This window comes from Pleuronectes platessa, chromosome 21, assembly GCF_947347685.1.
Source record: "Pleuronectes platessa chromosome 21, fPlePla1.1, whole genome shotgun sequence".
Lineage (NCBI taxonomy): Eukaryota > Metazoa > Chordata > Actinopteri > Pleuronectiformes > Pleuronectidae > Pleuronectes > Pleuronectes platessa.
The window spans coordinates 12283594-12299664 of NC_070646.1; the positions used below are offsets into that span (position 1 = coordinate 12283594).

Here is a 16071-nt window from a genome sequence, read left to right on the forward strand (position 1 = left end):
TACTTATCATTAAAATCCAAAGTAAGAGAACCAAAACAAAACAAGTTAGTTCATTAGTTTGGTCTCTTTGGATTATACTTCATTTTCACCACTTGAACAGGCTCTAGTGGAGCAATCGGTCAGTGCGCTGTACTTATAAGACAGTAATCTACAGAGCTATGCCGAGGTTGTGATTGTTCACAACAATCTAATCTGATAACTACTCCTGCAACAACAGAGACTATGGCACCTGCCTTGGTCAAATGTTTATGAGTGGGTTTGCGGTAGGATATTTTTACACAGAGGCCCCTGCCTGAAGAAGTGACCCCCTGTGCTTCAGTTGTCTTGAATTTGGCTGCATCTCTGTTTACTGCTGAAACTCCAAAAGTCTTTTGGGACTCAAACACTTCACCCACCCTCCATCGGCACAGAGGTGGGTAAAGTTAGTCATATTTTTCTATGAAGTATCCCTTTAATGCTTTGGAGATAAAGTATATTCATGAGAAAAAAATAAAAATTGTCTTTGTTAGTTAATACCAGTAATATTTCTGCTTTGAACAGTTTAGTGTAGAATCTTCACAACAGACCTCTTGAAGGTTTTACATGTCAATCTCTTGTAGACCGAGATAACGTCCTTCATAGCAAACAGATGTAACTGGGTGGAAAAAAAATAGATTTTTGTTCTTGACTTTCCAGGTTCCAGTGGTGCAATCGGTCAGCGCGCAGTACTTATAAGACAGTGACCTGCAGAGCGATGCTGAGGTTGTGAGTTCGACCCTCACCTGGAGCAGAATGGTTTTACTTTGGTTGGTGGGAGAAGTGACTGTTCACGAGACACAACTAGACACAACTAGTGAAGACTTCAGTAGTCAGTGACTACCTTGACATTTTATGTGTGTGTGTGTGTGTGATCCTGCACTGCCTGCTGTCTGTGTTGTTCCAGATGACCGTGCTGAGGACAGAGAGCTGGTTGAGAATCTCCATCATCTACATGCTCAGTGGCATGACTGGAAACTTGGCCTCAGCCATCTTCCTGCCTTATAGAGCAGAGGTACAGTGTCACCATCAAAACAAAACAGTACGAGCTACTGGTGTAAATTTAAATGGTAAACTACACTGGCACTCAGTAGCGGAGCCCCAACAGTCTCCTTAGGAAATCACATTAAAGTAAGTAATAAAGTAACACTAGTGTAAATATAATAAAAATTACGGAATATAAAACATATAGAAAAATGTAAATGGAATTAAACTAATGTATACAGTGTAGCAACATATGTGCAGTGTGAGAATACGTTCTGTAAATGGATTGCACATGAACCATTGATATTGCACAGACAGAATGAATATTCCACAGTGAAGAGTGTAGTCCATGATGGTTGCATGTAGTTCTACTGGGAGGTCTTACTGCTGCAGAAAGGAATGACCAGCGCTGTGATTGGGTCCTGGAGGGGCACCATGCTGTCCCAACACCTCAACTGAGTCAGGCAGGTGACTGAGTCATGTCAGCAGTTGAAATGTAATCCAAAGGACCTACAACTTCCAAAGAAGGTTTCAACAGAGTCATTTAGTTCTAAAGTAATACGTCACGAACAGGGTTCGAACCTGTGCGGGGAAACCCCATTGGATTTCAAGTCCAACGCCTTAACCTCTCGGCCACCGTGACATATCTGTATGTAATTAATATACAAATTTCTCTGCAGACAGTTATGATGGGCAGAGAAAGTATATGAACTGATTGCAGTGGTGCGGGATGATCGCACATCCATAAAACTGGATGTTAGTCTGTGGGTCTGTGGGTTCATTTACATCAGCCTCCAGACAACAAACTAACTGGATTGCTGGTATTACAAAAAGGTAAAGTATCACTCTGCACCTGCCCTGGTGAAAAGTTGGTGTATTTAACTAAACTGCTGATTGTCATCTTCAAATAACAACAACTCTTCACTAAACGCACAACCTACTGATACCTTGTGTTGGTTTGGAAGGGGATAGTTTTACACAGAGGCCCCTGGCTGAAGAAGTGATCCCCAGTTGCTTCAATTGTATTGGATTTGGCTACAACGCTGTTTACTGCTGAAACTCCAAAAGTCTTTTGTGGACTCAAACACTTCAGCCATCTTCCATCAGCATAGTGATGAGTAGAGTTAGTTACATTTTTCTAAGAAGTATCCAATGAATGCTTTGGAGACAAAGTATATTTCTGCTTTGAACAGTTTAGTGTAGATCTTCACAACAGGCCTCTTGAAGATTTGACATGTCAATCTCTTGTTGACCAAGATAACATCTTTCATAGCAGACAGGTGTAACTGGACGAAGAAAAGTAACCTTCAAGTTGTTGACTTTCAAGGCTCCAGTGGCGCAATCGGTCAGCGCGCAGTACTTATAAGACAGTGACCTGCAGAGCGATGCTGAGGTTGAGAGTTCGACCCTCACCTGGAGCAGAATGGTTTTACTTTGTTGGGTGGTGGGAGAAGTGACTGGTCACGAGACACAACTTCAGTTTCACTCAGTAACTACCTTTACCTTGTGTGTGTGTGTGATCCTGCACTGCCTGTTGTCGTTGTTGTTCCAGATGACCGTGCTGAGGACAGAGAGCTGGTTGAGAATCTCCATCATCTACATGCTCAGTGGCATCACTGGAAACTTGGCCTCAGCCATCTTCCTGCCTTACAGAGCGGAGGTACAGTGTCACCATCAAAACAAAACTGTACGAGCTACACAACCACATTAAAGTAAGTAATAAAGCAACACTTTAGTGTAAAGATAATTCTACTTACTAAGTGTCAGGAATATAACACATATAGAAAAATATCAATAGAATTAAACTAATATGTGTAGCGAGAGGCAACATACGGCAGTGTGAGAATATGTTCTGTGAATGGATTGCACATGAGCCATTGATATTGCACAGTGAAGAGTGTCAAGGCAGAGTGTAGTCCATGATGGTTGTTTGTAGTTCTACTGGGAGGAGATCTGGTTGTACAGTCTTACAGCTGCAGGAAGGAACAACCAGCAGTACTTCTGCCCAGTGCTGTGATTGTGTTCTGCAGGGGGTGGGACTTGTCCATCATCCTGTCCTAACACCTCCTCTGGGTCAGGGAGTCATCAGTTGAAATACATACAAAAAGGAAGATTTATTTAGTTCTCAAGAAGAACGTCACGAACAGGGTTCGAACCTGTGCGGGGAAACCCCATTGGATTTCGAGTCCGACGCCTTAACCTCTCGGCCACCGTGACATATCTACATGTTGCTGGGTTGCTGGTATTACAAAAAGGTAAAGTATCACTCTGCACATGCCCTGGTGAAAAGTTGGTGTATTTAACTAAACTACTGATCGTCATCTTCAAATTATAACAACTCTAACTTTTCACTAACCGCACAACCTACTGATACCTTGTGTTGGTTTGGAAGGGGAAAGTTTTACACAGAGGCCCCTGGCTGAAGAAGTGATCCCCAGGGGCCGTTTTTTCAAAAGTAATCTGATCGGATTACGGCTATCGGATTGGATCAAATCTTGAAAATGGGTATTTCAAAAGAAAAAAAGGATTCAGAAATTGGATTGGATCACGTAATCTAATCTTGTTGTTGATCCGGATCAAACCTTGAGTTTGGGTTTTTCAACACTTTTTGGTAGGATTGGGATCATTTTGATCCCAAAAATCAGGATTAAACTGATCCCATCAGGAGGGTGGATTCATGGTGGATATCAGTAATAAAACTAGGTAACTAAAATTAGTTAGTTAAATAATACAACATTTATATCATGCATTTTACAGTCTTTATATTTATTCATCAATTTCACTTGAATTGTTTAACAGGAAGTACATAAAGTAGGTAGGCTATGTAGGCTAGCAACCTTTCAATACAGCAAATTATAAATTATAAATATTTCGGCCCCATAAAATAATCCCCCAAACAGCTGTCAATATTGAACTCAAATAATAAATTCTGTCTTTGTTCATTAAACATTAATCACACTGACACAATCATCAGTCATGGACAAAAACTGTATCTAACAATTGCATCTCTTATTGGTCGTCCAGTCGGGCCCTCATTCTGACAGAATGCCGGAGGTTGGTCAGTGTCTCCAATGGGCTCAGGTGCATCAGGGACGTCATCACAGAGAGGGACTTTGCACCTGGTCGCGATTTTGTGTAGGACAATGCAAGCAAGTATTATGCTGCATACTTTCTGTGGCTCCACTCTCAAGTAGTTAAGGCATGCAAAGCGCCTCTTCAGAACTCCATTTAAGCGCTCAATGGTGCATCTTGTTTTGCAATAAGCAGTGTTGAAGCGTTCCTGCTCAGGCGTGTTTGCAGCCAGAAAAGGGGTCATCAGCCATGGTAGAAGAGGGTAGGCACTGTCTCCTAATATGATACCATTTGGTCGGTTGGTTTGGAGCTCTCTATATAGAGCGCTCTCTCTCAGGATGCGCGCATCACGGACAGACCCAGGCCACTTCACAACGCAGTTTGTGATGAGGAGCTCAGCGTTGCCCACAAGTTGAACGTTGATGCTGTGTCTCCCCTTTCGGTTTACAAACTCCCACTCATTCTCATGAGGTGCTTGTATGTGCACATGGGTGCAGTCGATTGCTCCAATAGTATTGGGCATATTCCCCAAAAGAAAAAAATTCTGCTTGGCCTGGATGATCTGGTCATCCTTCGGAAATGAAACAAATTCATTAATCAGGCTGGCAAATGCAGTTGACACACTTTTCAGAACATCACAAACAGTTGATTTTTTCACACCCATGTAGTCACCCACAACTTGGTAGAAAGTCCCACACGCATAGAAGCGAAGAGCAATGAGGACCTGTTCCTCCACAGACAGACCATGACTCCTTTGGGTTCTGCGTTGGAGGTTGGGCATGAGAAGGTCCACAATATACTGAATATCAGCTCTTCCGAAGCCAAACCGAGCATACAGCTCCTCATTGGTATATTTCTGCAGTGGATCTATACGCTCAACATACACCCTTTGACGGTATCTTCTCCTGTGGTGGCGATGGACAACACCTGCCATGTCACTGCCTCTCTGTGACCTTCTCTCTGAGTCCTCTGAGAAAGGCTGGATATACATATGGCTGTGTAAATTGGTCTTCCCAAACACACCTGTTAGCTTAATTGCTTTGGCTTGTGTTCAATTAAGGGAATCATACCCAAGGCCTATGAAATGATGCTTGCTACATCAAAGCGGTGGAGCCATGGACTCAAAAAGCCAGAATTTCTCTGCTGCTGAAACCCACGCCCTACTGGAGGGTGTTAGGTGCCATTATAGGTCATTGGTAGGATCTTTTAGTTCTGCCAAGGGTGGTGAAGTGAGCAGTAAAATGAAGAAGGAAATTTGGGCTGAAAACACACAACAATGTGAAAGCCATGGGGTTTGGACAGAAGAGGACAACAGAGCAATTCAGATTTCGGTGGAAGAATCTTAAGGCCAGGGCAACAAAAGACCACGCTGAAGCCAAGAACAGCCAAACAGGCAACAACCCATATAAGAGGGGTGAATACACAAACATAGTTCTTGATATTATTGGAGGTGAAAAGTCGGAAGCTCTGCAGTGGATCCAAGATGTTGCAGAGGATGGTGAGCCTGTGATGACAGCAGAAAGTGAGCCTTCTTCAGAAACATTTATTCTTAATCTCAGCCCTGTAATCGAGGGAGAAGGTCAATCACAGGTGGAGCCAGAAGGGCTAGTTCCCACAGGACTCCCAGAGAGAGGCTTAAAGCACCCAAAGAAAGATGACGCCTATAATGTACTTCTGCAAAAAGAGACTGAAAGGGCAGAAGTACAGATCCATCTAGCAGAGGAACAGCTTATTCTTGCCCGACTGCAGCAAACCAAGGCCAGACTTGAGATCCGCCTCCTAAAGGCCAAGCTTGGACAAGCTGGTCTCTCCACAGCAGACGAAGCAGATGATGATGATGAAGAAGAAGGAGAACTCATAAGAAGAACTACTCATAACAAGAACTAAGAAGTAATTAATTCTGTTAAGTATTGGACATTTAAGCCTTTTTTTATCCAGTTCAATTCAATAAATCTTTGTTTGAAACCTGTTCGAAACATCCATAATGTATTTGTGAGTAAAGTATGTATTTATTTATTTATTTGTTGTAGGTCTCAGATGAGTGGACTGCCTGTTTCCAAGAAATGGACAATGGAGGGGGATGTTTATATTGTTTGTTTGCGGTTCCGTTCAGTCCTATTTTCTGTTCAAATAAAGCATATTGTAGTGACCCTACACTTTTCTACCTGTTGTTCTTTACATAGCTACATTGTGATGGTCCCATTTAGACCACAGGTAATCCAGATTTGGCAATCCTGAAAAGTTTGAATCCGGATCAGAGTAATCCAATCCCATATTGCTTTGAAAAACCAGCATAAAAATCAAATGGATTACGTGATCCTGGATAGCAGAAAAAGAGATTTCCAAATCTGAATCAGTTTGATCCAGATTAAAACTTCCGAAAAACCGGCCCCAGTTGCTTCAATTGTATTGGATTTGGCTGCAACGCTGTTTACTGCTGAAACTGCAAAAGTCTTTTGTGGACTCAAACACTTCACCCACCTTCCATCTGCATAGTGATGAGTAGAGTTAGTTGAATTTTTCTGTGAACTATACCATTAATGTTTTGGAGACAAAGTATTTTTATGTGGAAAAAAATAAAATGTCTATGTTAGTTAATACCATTAATATTTCTGCTTTGAACAGTTTAGTGTAGATCTTCACGACAGGCCTCATGAAGGTTTGACATGTCAATCTCTTGTTGACCAAGATAACGTCTTTCACAGCAGACAGGTGTAACTGGACGAAGAAAAATAGAATTCATGTTTATGACTTTCCAGCCTCCAGTGGCGCAATCGGTCAGCGCGCAGTACTTATAAGACAGTGACCTGCAGAGTGATGCTGAGGTTGTGAGTTCGACCCTCACCTGGAGCAGTATGTTTTTACTTTGTTGGGAGAAGGTACTGGTCGAGAGACATAACTTCAGTACTTCAGTTTCACTCAGTAACTACCTTTACCTTGTGTGTGTGTGTGTGTGTGTGTGTGTGTGATCCTGCACTGCCTGTTGTCGTTGTTGTTCCAAATGACCGTGCTGAGGACAGAGAGCTGGTTGAGAATCTCCATCATCTACATGCTCAGTGGCATCACTGGAAACTTAGCCTCAGCCATCTTCCTGCCTTACAGAGCAGAGGTACAGTGTCACCATCAAAACAAAACTGTACGAGCTACGCAACCACATTAAAGTAAGTAATAAAGCAACACTTTAGTGTAAAGATAATTCTACTTACTAAGTGTCAGGAATATAATACATATAGAAAAAATATAAATATAATTAAACTAATATATACAGTGTAGCGAGAGGCAACATACAGCAGTTTGAGAATATGTTCTGTGAACAGATTGCACATGAGCCATTGATATTGCACAGTGAAGAGTGTCAAAGCAGAGTGTAGTCCATGAGGGGTGTATGTAGTTCTACTGGAAGGAGATCTGGTTGTACAGTCTTACAGCTGCAGGAAGGAACGGCCAGCAGTACTTCTGCCCAGTGCTGTGATTGTGTCCTGCAGGGGGTGGGACTACTTGTCCATCATCCTGTCCTAACACCTCCACTGGGTCAGGGAGTCAGCAGTTGAAGAAGTTGAAATGCAATTTCTTTAGGTCTAAAGAAGAACGTCACGAACAGGGTTCGAACCTGTGCGGGGAAACCCCATTGGATTTCGAGTCCAACGCCTTAACCTCTCGGCCACCGTGACATATCTACATGTGATCAATATACATATTTCTCTGCAGACAGTTATGATGGGCAGAGAGAGTATATGAACTGATTGCAGTGGTGCAGGATGATCGCACATCCATAAAAATGGATGTTAGTCTTTGGGTCTGTGGGTTCATTTACATCAGCCTCCAGACAACAAAATAACTGGGTTGCTGGTATTACAAAAACGTAAAGTATCACTCTGCACCTGCCCTGGTGAAAAGTTGGTGTATTTAACTAAACTACTGATCGTCATCTTCAAACTATTACAACTCTAACTTTTCACTAACTGCGCAACCTACTTCCTGTTTGATACCTTGTGTTGGTTTAGAAGAGGATAGTTTTACACAGAGGCCCCTGGCTGAAGAAGTGATCCCCAGTTGCTTCAATTATATTGGATTTGGCTGCAACGCTGTTTACTGCTGAGACTTCAAATGTCTTTTGTGGACTCAAACACTTCACCCACCTTCCATCTGCATAGTGATGAGTAGAGTTAGTTAAATTTTTCTGTGAAGTAGCCCATTAATGCTTTGGAGACAAAGTATATTTATGTAAAACTAATCAAATGGCTTTGTTAGTTAATACCAGTAATATTTCTGCTTTGAAAAGTTTAGTGTAGAATCTTCACAGCAGGCCTCTTGAAGTATGACATGTCAATCTCTGGTTGACCAAGATAACATCTTTCATAGCAGACATTGGATTTCGAGTCCAACGCCTTAACCTCTCGGCCAGCGTGACATATTTACATTTAATTAATATACATTTTTTCGTGCAGACAGTTATGATGGGCAGAGAAAGTATATGAACTGATTGCATTGGTGCATTGTATTCAGGTATTCAACTCTTTAAATGGCTATGTTAGTTACCAGTTATACAGTGACACAGACACAAGGAGATCTGAACAGTTACTGTGAATCACATATTTAATGGCTAGTTAGTGTAAAGAATACATATCGTTAAAATCCAAAATAAAGAACCAAAACAAGTCAGTTCATTAGTTTGGTCTCGATTGGATTATATTTAATTTTCACCACTTGAACAGGCTCCAGTGACGCAATTGGTCAGCGTGCGGTACTTATAAAACAGTAATCTGTAGAGCTATGCTGAGGTTATGAGTTCGACCCTCACCTGGAGCAGCACTGTCTGTGTTTGTGGAGAAGTGACTGTTCAAAAGAATCAAAACTGGGAACTATGCTTACAACAACAAAGACTATGGCACCTTCCTTCGTCAAGTGTGTGTGGGTTTGCAGGATGATATTGTTACACAGAGGACACTGGCTGAATAAGTGACCCCGTATTGCTTCAATGGTTTTGAATTTGGCTGCAACTCTGTTTTCAACCGAGACTCCAAACATTTTCTGGGACTCAAACACTTCACCCACCCTCCATCGGCATAGAGGTGAAAAGTGTTAGTTGAATTTTTCTGTAAACTATACAATTAATGCTTTGGAGACAAAGTATATTTATGTAAATACAATTATAAGTCTATATTAGTTAATACAAGTCATATTTCTGCTTTAAACTGTTTAGTGTAGATCTTCACAACAGGCCTCTTGAAGGTTTTACATGTCAAACTCTTGTTGGCCAAGATAACATCGTTCATAGCAGACAGGTGTAACTGGATGGAAACCGATTAAATTAATCTTTATGACTTTCCAGGCTCCAGTGGTGCAATCGGTCAGCGCGCAGTACTTATAAGACAGTGACCTGCAGAGCGATGCTGAGGTTGTGAGTTCGACCCTCACCTGGAGCAAAATGGTTTTACCTTGTTGGGAGAAGTGACTGTTCACGAGAGACAACTTATGAAGCCTTCAGTTTTACTCAGTAAGGAGCTTGACCTTGTGTATGTGTAGGATCCTCCACTGCCTGGTGTCAGTGTTTTTCCAGATGACCATACTGAGGTACAGTCACCATCAAAACAAAACAGTACGAGCTACTGCAGCTTCTGGTGTAGTTTTCAAGGTTAAACTATACTGGCACTCTGTAGCTCCGCTACTGGTTGTACCTGCCCCAATAAATATGGGTCTCCTAAACATGTCTGATATTTGTCTCTGAGAAATCAATTGAGATGTAAAAAAAAAAACATTCTTGCAATATTGAAGAAAGTGAAAGAAATTGGCACCAAAATTTAACATCATCTTTCCCGACCCAAATCGTGGTAACTGTCCCGTAGCTTCAGATTAAACATAACCTGCTTGGCGTAATCATAGGAAAGAGAACTTAATTTGAATAAAATATAAAAAAGATTATCCTTTATTACTACTACACTAGGTACATTTGCAGTATTCCAGCAGCAAGTGTCAATATAAGCATTAATAAGTAATAAGTAGCATGCCAAACTTTAGTGCAAAGATAATAATACTTTAGTGTAAGAATATAAAACATATAGAAAGATATAAATTGAATTAAACTAATATATACACTGTACGGAGAGGAAACATTTGTGAGTGTGAATGGATTGCACATTGTAGAGTCCATGATGGGTGCATGTAGTTCTACTGGGAGGAGATCTGGTTGTACAGTCTTACTGCTGCAGGCAGGAAGCAAGAGCAATACCTCTGCCCAGTGGTGAGGATGGGACTACTTGCCACCAAAGACTCATTAAGGTCTAAAGAAGAGCGTCACGAACAGGATTCGAACCTGTGCGGGGAAACCCCATTGGATTTCGAGTCCAACGCCTTAACCTCTCGGCCACCGTGACATGTTAATACACACATATTAGTGAAGACAGTTATGATGGGCAGAGAAAGTATATGAACTGATTCCAGAGGTACATTGTATTAAAGTATTCGACTCATTTGGGATTACCAGTTATACAGTGCCACAGACACAAGGAGGTCTGAACAGTGACTGTGTATCACATATTTATGGCTATTTAGTGTAAAGAAAACATATCGTTAAAATCGAAAGTAAGAGAACCTAAACAAAACAAGTCAGTGCATTAGTTTGGCCTCGATACATTACATTTCATTTTCGCCACTTGAAAAGACTCCAGTGGTGCAATCGGTCAGCGCGAGGTGCTTATAAGACAGTGACCTGCAGAGCTATGCCGAGGTTGTAAGTTCGATCCTCACCTGGAGCAGCACTGTTTGTGGAGAAGGGACTGTTCGCAAGAATCACATCTATGAACTAGCCTACAACAACCTTGGTCAGATGTTGGTTTAAACTACTGGTGTCAAACTATAACAGCAACTTTTCACTAACTGCACAACCTACTTCCTGTTTGATACCTTGTGTTGGTTTGGAAGAGGATATTTTTACGCAGAGGCCCCTGGCTGTAGAAGTTATCCCCAGTTGCTTCGATTGAATTGGATTTGGCTGCAACTCCTGCAATTTACTAATCAAATGTCTATGTTAGTTAATACCAGTAATATTTCTGCTTTGACATTTCAGTGTAGAATCTTCACAACAGGCATCTTGAAGGTTTTACATGTCAATCTCTTGTAGACCAGGATAACGTCCTTCATAGCAAACAGATGTAACTGGGTGGAAAAAAAATTGATTTTTGTTCTTGACTTTCCAGGCTCCAGTGGCGCAATCGGTCAGCGCGCAGTACTTATAAGACAGTGACCTGCAGAGCAATGCTGAGGTTGTGAGTTCGACTCTCACCTGGAGCAGAATGGTTTTACCTTGGTGGTTGGTGGGAGAAGTGACTGTTCACAAGACACAACTAGTGAAGAGTTCAGTCCTTCAGGTTTAGTCAGTGACTACCTTGACATTTTGTGTGTGTGTGATCCTGCACTGCCTGCTGTCGTTGTTGTTCCAGATGACCGTGCTGAGGACAGAGAGCTGGTTGAGAATCTCCATCATCTACATGCTCAGTGGCATCACTGGAAACTTGGCCTCAGCCATCTTCCTGCCTTACAGAGCAGAGGTGCAGTGTCACCATCAAAACAAAACTGTACGAGCTACACAACCACATTAAAGTAAGTAATAAAGCAACACTTTAGTGTAAAGATAATTCTACTTACTAAGTGTCAGGAATATAATAAATATAAAAAAATATAAATCGAGAGGCAACTTAGGGCAGTGTGAGAATATGTTCTGTAAATGGATTGCACATGAACCATTGATATTGCACAGTGAAGAGTGTAGTCCATGATGGGTGCATGTAGTCCTACTGGAAGGAGATCTGGTTGTACAGTCTTACAGCTGCAGGAAGGAACGACGAGCGGTACCTCTCTCCAGTGGTGAGGGTGGGACTACTTGCCACCAAAGACTCATTACGGTCTAAAGAAGAGCGTCACGAACAGGATTCGAACCTGTGCGGGGAAACCCCATTGGATTTCGAGTCCAACGCCTTAACCTCTCGGCCACCGTGACATGTTAATACACACATATTAGTGAAGACAGTTATGATGGGCAGAGAAAGTATATGAACTGATTCCAGAGGTACATTGTATTAAAGTATTCGACTCATTTGGGATTACCAGTTATACAGTGCCACAGACACAAGGAGGTCTGAACAGTGACTGTGTATCACATATTTATGGCTATTTAGTGTAAAGAAAACATATCGTTAAAATCGAAAGTAAGAGAACCTAAACAAAACAAGTCAGTGCATTAGTTTGGCCTCGATACATTACATTTCATTTTCGCCACTTGAAAAGACTCCAGTGGTGCAATCGGTCAGCGCGAGGTGCTTATAAGACAGTGACCTGCAGAGCTATGCCGAGGTTGTAAGTTCGATCCTCACCTGGAGCAGCACTGTTTGTGGAGAAGGGACTGTTTCCAAGAATCACATCTATGAACTAGCCTACAACAACCTTGGTCAGATGTTGGTTTAAACTACTGGTGTCAAACTATAACAGCAACTTTTCACTAACTGCACAACCTACTTCCTGTTTGATACCTTGTGTTGGTTTGGAAGAGGATATTTTTACGCAGAGGCCCCTGGCTGTAGAAGTTATCCCCAGTTGCTTCGATTGAATTGGATTTGGCTGCAACTCCTGCAATTTACTAATCAAATGTCTATGTTAGTTAATACCAGTAATATTTCTGCTTTGACATTTCAGTGTAGAATCTTCACAACAGGCATCTTGAAGGTTTTACATGTCAATCTCTTGTAGACCAGGATAACGTCCTTCATAGCAAACAGATGTAACTGGGTGGGAAAAAAATTGATTTTTGTTCTTGACTTTCCAGGCTCCAGTGGCGCAATCGGTCAGCGCGCAGTACTTATAAGACAGTGACCTGCAGAGCAATGCTGAGGTTGTGAGTTCGACTCTCACCTGGAGCAGAATGGTTTTACCTTGGTGGTTGGTGGGAGAAGTGACTGTTCACAAGACACAACTAGTGAAGAGTTCAGTCCTTCAGGTTTAGTCAGTGACTACCTTGACATTTTGTGTGTGTGTGATCCTGCACTGCCTGCTGTCGTTGTTGTTCCAGATGACCGTGCTGAGGACAGAGAGCTGGTTGAGAATCTCCATCATCTACATGCTCAGTGGCATCACTGGAAACTTGGCCTCAGCCATCTTCCTGCCTTACAGAGCAGAGGTGCAGTGTCACCATCAAAACAAAACTGTACGAGCTACACAACCACATTAAAGTAAGTAATAAAGCAACACTTTAGTGTAAAGATAATTCTACTTACTAAGTGTCAGGAATATAATAAATATAAAAAAATATAAATCGAGAGGCAACTTAGGGCAGTGTGAGAATATGTTCTGTAAATGGATTGCACATGAACCATTGATATTGCACAGTGAAGAGTGTAGTCCATGATGGGTGCATGTAGTCCTACTGGAAGGAGATCTGGTTGTACAGTCTTACAGCTGCAGGAAGGAACGACGAGCGGTACCTCTCTCCAGTGGTGAGGGTGGGACTACTTGCCACCAAAGACTCATTACGGTCTAAAGAAGAGCGTCACGAACAGGATTCGAACCTGTGCGGGGAAACCCCATTGGATTTCGAGTCCAACGCCTTAACCTCTCGGCCACCGTGACATGTTGACATGCAATTAATATACACATATTAGTGAAGACAGTTATGATGGGCAGAGAAAGTATATGAACTGATTGCAGAGGTACATTGTATTAAAGTATTCGACTCATTTGGGATTACCAGTTATACAGTGACACAGACACAAGGAGGTCTGAACAGTGACTGTGTATCACATATTTATGGCTATTTAGTGTAAAGAAAACATATCGTTAAAATCGAAAGTAAGAGAACCTAAACAAAACAAGTCAGTGCATTAGTTTGGCCTCGATACATTACATTTCATTTTCGCCACTTGAAAAGACTCCAGTGGTGCAATCGGTCAGCGCGAGGTGCTTATAAGACAGTGACCTGCAGAGCTATGCCGAGGTTGTAAGTTCGATCCTCACCTGGAGCAGCACTGTTTGTGGAGAAGGGACTGTTCACAAGAATCACATCTATGAACTAGCCTACAACAACTTTGGTCAGATGTTGGTTTAAACTACTGGTGTCAAACTATAACAGCAACTTTTCACTAACTGCACAACCTACTTCCTGTTTGATACCTTGTGTTGTTTTGGAAGAGGATATTTTTACGCAGAGGCCCCTGGCTGTAGAAGTTATCCCCAGTTGCTTCGATTGAATTGGATTTGGCTGCAACTCCTGCAATTTACTAATCAAATGTCTATGTTAGTTAATACCAGTAATATTTCTGCTTTGACATTTCAGTGTAGAATCTTCACAACAGGCATCTTGAAGGTTTTTTATGTCAATCTCTTGTAGACCAGGATAACGTCCTTCATAGCAAACAGATGTAACTGGGTGGAAAAAAAATTGATTTTTGTTCTTGACTTTCCAGGCTCCAGTGGCGCAATCGGTCAGCGCGCAGTACTTATAAGACAGTGACCTGCAGAGCAATGCTGAGGTTGTGAGTTCGACTCTCACCTGGAGCAGAATGGTTTTACCTTGGTGGTTGGTGGGAGAAGTGACTGTTCACAAGACACAACTAGTGAAGAGTTCAGTCCTTCAGGTTTAGTCAGTGACTACCTTGACATTTTGTGTGTGTGTGATCCTGCACTGCCTGCTGTCGTTGTTGTTCCAGATGACCGTGCTGAGGACAGAGAGCTGGTTGAGAATCTCCATCATCTACATGCTCAGTGGCATCACTGGAAACTTGGCCTCAGCCATCTTCCTGCCTTACAGAGCAGAGGTGCAGTGTCACCATCAAAACAAAACTGTACGAGCTACACAACCACATTAAAGTAAGTAATAAAGCAACACTTTAGTGTAAAGATAATTCTACTTACTAAGTGTCAGGAATATAATAAATATAAAAAAATATAAATCGAGAGGCAACTTAGGGCAGTGTGAGAATATGTTCTGTAAATGGATTGCACATGAACCATTGATATTGCACAGTGAAGAGTGTAGTCCATGATGGGTGCATGTAGTCCTACTGGAAGGAGATCTGGTTGTACAGTCTTACAGCTGCAGGAAGGAACGACGAGCGGTACCTCTCTCCAGTGGTGAGGGTGGGACTACTTGCCACCAAAGACTCATTACGGTCTAAAGAAGAGCGTCACGAACAGGATTCGAACCTGTGCGGGGAAACCCCATTGGATTTCGAGTCCAACGCCTTAACCTCTCGGCCACCGTGACATGTTGACATGCAATTAATATACACATATTAGTGAAGACAGTTATGATGGGCAGAGAAAGTATATGAACTGATTGCAGAGGTACATTGTATTAAAGTATTCGACTCATTTGGGATTACCAGTTATACAGTGACACAGACACAAGGAGGTCTGAACAGTGACTGTGTATCACATATTTATGGCTATTTAGTGTAAAGAAAACATATCGTTAAAATCGAAAGTAAGAGAACCTAAACAAAACAAGTCAGTGCATTAGTTTGGCCTCGATACATTACATTTCATTTTCGCCACTTGAAAAGACTCCAGTGGTGCAATCGGTCAGCGCGAGGTGCTTATAAGACAGTGACCTGCAGAGCTATGCCGAGGTTGTAAGTTCGATCCTCACCTGGAGCAGCACTGTTTGTGGAGAAGGGACTGTTCACAAGAATCACATCTATGAACTAGCCTACAACAACTTTGGTCAGATGTTGGTTTAAACTACTGGTGTCAAACTATAACAGCAACTTTTCACTAACTGCACAACCTACTTCCTGTTTGATACCTTGTGTTGTTTTGGAAGAGGATATTTTTACGCAGAGGCCCCTGGCTGTAGAAGTTATCCCCAGTTGCTTCGATTGAATTGGATTTGGCTGCAACTCCTGCAATTTACTAATCAAATGTCTATGTTAGTTAATACCAGTAATATTTCTGCTTTGACATTTCAGTGTAGAATCTTCACAACAGGCATCTTGAAGGTTTTTTATGTCAATC

At 41.9% G+C, this 16071-nt stretch overlaps 15 non-coding genes across 15 annotated transcripts; 8 read left to right on the forward strand and 7 right to left on the reverse strand.

Annotated features, from left to right (window-relative positions):
- The first annotated feature begins 675 nt into the window (after window positions 1-675).
- trnai-uau (transfer RNA isoleucine (anticodon UAU)) lies at window positions 676-769 on the forward strand. The gene is made up of 2 exons: window positions 676-713; window positions 734-769. It is a non-coding gene; the product is annotated as a tRNA-Ile (tRNA).
- Window positions 770-1560: 791 nt separating this feature from the next.
- Window positions 1561-1642, reverse strand: trnas-uga (transfer RNA serine (anticodon UGA)). Its single transcript has one exon. It is a non-coding gene; the product is annotated as a tRNA-Ser (tRNA).
- Window positions 1643-2326: 684 nt separating this feature from the next.
- trnai-uau (transfer RNA isoleucine (anticodon UAU)) lies at window positions 2327-2420 on the forward strand. Its single transcript has 2 exons — window positions 2327-2364; window positions 2385-2420. It is a non-coding gene; the product is annotated as a tRNA-Ile (tRNA).
- A 714-nt stretch (window positions 2421-3134) lies between these two features.
- On the reverse strand, window positions 3135-3216 carry trnas-cga (transfer RNA serine (anticodon CGA)). The gene has a single exon. It is a non-coding gene; the product is annotated as a tRNA-Ser (tRNA).
- Window positions 3217-6829: 3613 nt separating this feature from the next.
- On the forward strand, window positions 6830-6924 carry trnai-uau (transfer RNA isoleucine (anticodon UAU)). Its single transcript has 2 exons — window positions 6830-6868; window positions 6889-6924. It is a non-coding gene; the product is annotated as a tRNA-Ile (tRNA).
- Window positions 6925-7660: 736 nt separating this feature from the next.
- On the reverse strand, window positions 7661-7742 carry trnas-cga (transfer RNA serine (anticodon CGA)). The gene has a single exon. It is a non-coding gene; the product is annotated as a tRNA-Ser (tRNA).
- Window positions 7743-8786: 1044 nt separating this feature from the next.
- Window positions 8787-8880, forward strand: trnai-uau (transfer RNA isoleucine (anticodon UAU)). The gene is made up of 2 exons: window positions 8787-8824; window positions 8845-8880. It is a non-coding gene; the product is annotated as a tRNA-Ile (tRNA).
- Window positions 8881-9403: 523 nt separating this feature from the next.
- On the forward strand, window positions 9404-9497 carry trnai-uau (transfer RNA isoleucine (anticodon UAU)). Its single transcript has 2 exons — window positions 9404-9441; window positions 9462-9497. It is a non-coding gene; the product is annotated as a tRNA-Ile (tRNA).
- Window positions 9498-10363: 866 nt separating this feature from the next.
- On the reverse strand, window positions 10364-10445 carry trnas-cga (transfer RNA serine (anticodon CGA)). Its single transcript has one exon. It is a non-coding gene; the product is annotated as a tRNA-Ser (tRNA).
- Window positions 10446-11267: 822 nt separating this feature from the next.
- trnai-uau (transfer RNA isoleucine (anticodon UAU)) lies at window positions 11268-11361 on the forward strand. Its single transcript has 2 exons — window positions 11268-11305; window positions 11326-11361. It is a non-coding gene; the product is annotated as a tRNA-Ile (tRNA).
- A 624-nt stretch (window positions 11362-11985) lies between these two features.
- trnas-cga (transfer RNA serine (anticodon CGA)) lies at window positions 11986-12067 on the reverse strand. Its single transcript has one exon. It is a non-coding gene; the product is annotated as a tRNA-Ser (tRNA).
- Window positions 12068-12889: 822 nt separating this feature from the next.
- Window positions 12890-12983, forward strand: trnai-uau (transfer RNA isoleucine (anticodon UAU)). The gene is made up of 2 exons: window positions 12890-12927; window positions 12948-12983. It is a non-coding gene; the product is annotated as a tRNA-Ile (tRNA).
- Window positions 12984-13607: 624 nt separating this feature from the next.
- Window positions 13608-13689, reverse strand: trnas-cga (transfer RNA serine (anticodon CGA)). Its single transcript has one exon. It is a non-coding gene; the product is annotated as a tRNA-Ser (tRNA).
- An 833-nt stretch (window positions 13690-14522) lies between these two features.
- On the forward strand, window positions 14523-14616 carry trnai-uau (transfer RNA isoleucine (anticodon UAU)). Its single transcript has 2 exons — window positions 14523-14560; window positions 14581-14616. It is a non-coding gene; the product is annotated as a tRNA-Ile (tRNA).
- A 624-nt stretch (window positions 14617-15240) lies between these two features.
- On the reverse strand, window positions 15241-15322 carry trnas-cga (transfer RNA serine (anticodon CGA)). The gene has a single exon. It is a non-coding gene; the product is annotated as a tRNA-Ser (tRNA).
- Between the last annotated feature and the right edge of the window lie 749 nt (window positions 15323-16071).